This window comes from Zeugodacus cucurbitae, unplaced genomic scaffold (assembly GCF_028554725.1).
Source record: "Zeugodacus cucurbitae isolate PBARC_wt_2022May unplaced genomic scaffold, idZeuCucr1.2 ctg00000054.1, whole genome shotgun sequence".
Classification (NCBI taxonomy): domain Eukaryota; kingdom Metazoa; phylum Arthropoda; class Insecta; order Diptera; family Tephritidae; genus Zeugodacus; species Zeugodacus cucurbitae.
This window is the reverse complement of record NW_026530841.1, coordinates 80,001-82,500: the sequence shown is the minus strand read 5'-3', so window position 1 is coordinate 82,500 and position 2,500 is coordinate 80,001.

Sequence of the window (2,500 nt, the reverse complement as noted above, 5' to 3'; positions counted from 1 at the left end):
CCACATATATTTTATGTGAATAGAAGAACAAACCCCAAAAAAAGTTAAATTAAAAAAAAAACGACTACATTATGTTAGGTATAGAAGAATAATCTCAATTAATAACATTTCATTATTAACAAAATTATTTCTATTTAAACCAACTGTAGCAAACCAGGAATAAATTTTTTTGCTCTCATTTATATATTACACTTAAATACTTTTATAAATATATGAAAATAATTTTCATATAAGTACTAAGTATGCAATTTCATACAAGTATTAAAATTTTCATACAAGTACTAATGTTGAAGTTTCATACAACATATATGTTTTCTGCCACGTACACCTCACCAACCGGAAATCGTATGGAGAAAATCTTTTTAACCATATAAAAGTTTTAAATTCATATATATACAAGTAATTTATATCATTTTCTATGAGCATTATGCTTATAAGAAATATTACAACATCAAAAATAGCTTAACATTTATTTTTTTTTTTAAATTTTTTGTACTTATATGAAAATTATTTAGTTGTATGAATTCATACACTTAGTACTTATATGAAAATTAGTATCTATATGAAAATTAATTAGTATTTATATGAAATTTATTAAGTATCTATATGAAAATTATTTAGTATTTATATGAAAATTATTTACTTGTATGAATTCATAAACTTAGTATCTATATGAAAATTATTTAGTATTTATATGAAAATTTTTTACTTGTATGAATTCATAAACTTAGTATCTATATGAAAATTATTTAGTATTTATATGAAAATTTTTAACTTGTATGAATTCATTAACTTAGTATCTATATGAAAATTATTTAGTATTTATATGAAAATTTTTAACTTGTATGAATTCATTAACTTAGTATCTATATGAAAATTATTTAGTATTTATATGAAAATTATTTACTTGTATGAATTCATAAACTTAGTATCTATATGAAAATTATTTAGTATTTATATGAAAATTTTTAACTTGTATGAATTCATTAACTTAGTATCTATATGAAAATTATTTAGTATTTATATGAAAATTTTTAACTTGTATGAATTCATTAACTTAGTATCTATATGAAAATTATTTAGTATTTATATGAAAATTTTTAACTTGTATGAATTCATTAACTTAGTATCTATATGAAAATTATTTAGTATTTATATGAAAATTATTTACTTGTATGAATTCATAAACTTAGTATCTATATGAAAATTATTTAGTATTTATATGAAAATTTTTTACTTGTATGAATTCATAAACTTAGTATCTATATGAAAATTATTTAGTATTTATATGAAAATTTTTAACTTGTATGAATTCATAAACTTAGTATCTATATGAAAATTATTTAGTATTTATATGAAAATTTTTTACTTGTATGAATTCATAAACTTAGTATCTATATGAAAATTATTTAGTATTTATATGAACATTTTTTACTTGTATGAATTCATAAACTTAGTATCTATATGAAAATTATTTAGTATTTATATGAAAATTTTTAACTTGTATGAATTCATTAACTTAGTATCTATATGAAAATTATTTAGTATTTATATGAAAATTTTTTACTTGTATGAATTCATAAACTTAGTATCTATATGAAAATTATTTAGTATTTATATGAAAATTTTTAACTTGTATGAATTCATTAACTTAGTATCTATATGAAAATTAATTAGTATTTATATGAAATTTATTAAGTATCTATATGAAAATTATTTAGTATTTATATGAAAATTATTTACTTGTATGAATTCATAAACTTAGTATCTATATGAAAATTATTTAGTATTTATATGAAAATTTTTTACTTGTATGAATTCATAAACTTAGTATCTATATGAAAATTATTTAGTATTTATATGAAAATTTTTAACTTGTATGAATTCATTAACTTAGTATCTATATGAAAATTATTTAGTATTTATATGAAAATTTTTAACTTGTATGAATTCATTAACTTAGTATCTATATGAAAATTATTTAGTATTTATATGAAAATTATTTACTTGTATGAATTCATAAACTTAGTATCTATATGAAAATTATTTAGTATTTATATGAAATTTTTTTACTTGTATGAACGTGGTTTCGGCGTTTTGGCTCTTTATATGGGGTTTCGGCTCTTCGCAAATAGGGACAGTAGGAATCTCCTGAATTCCTTTTTGCGCGTCACTAATAAGATGACGATGCATTTGGCTACGTAAATAAAATCATTTTTATGCCCGCCGTTTAACCAAACTTAGTTTTTTTTATATGCAAATATACGTGGTTTCGGCGTTTTGGCTCTTTATATGTGGTTTCGGCTCTTCGCAAATAGGGACAGTAGGAATCTCCTGAATTCCTTTTTGCGCGTCACTAATAAGATGACGATGCATTTGGCTACGTAAATAAAATCATTTTTATGCCCGCCGTTTAACCAAATTTAGTTTTTTTTATATGCAAATATACGTTTTTTCGGCCTTTTGGCTCTTTATATGTGGTTTCGGCTCTTCGCAAATA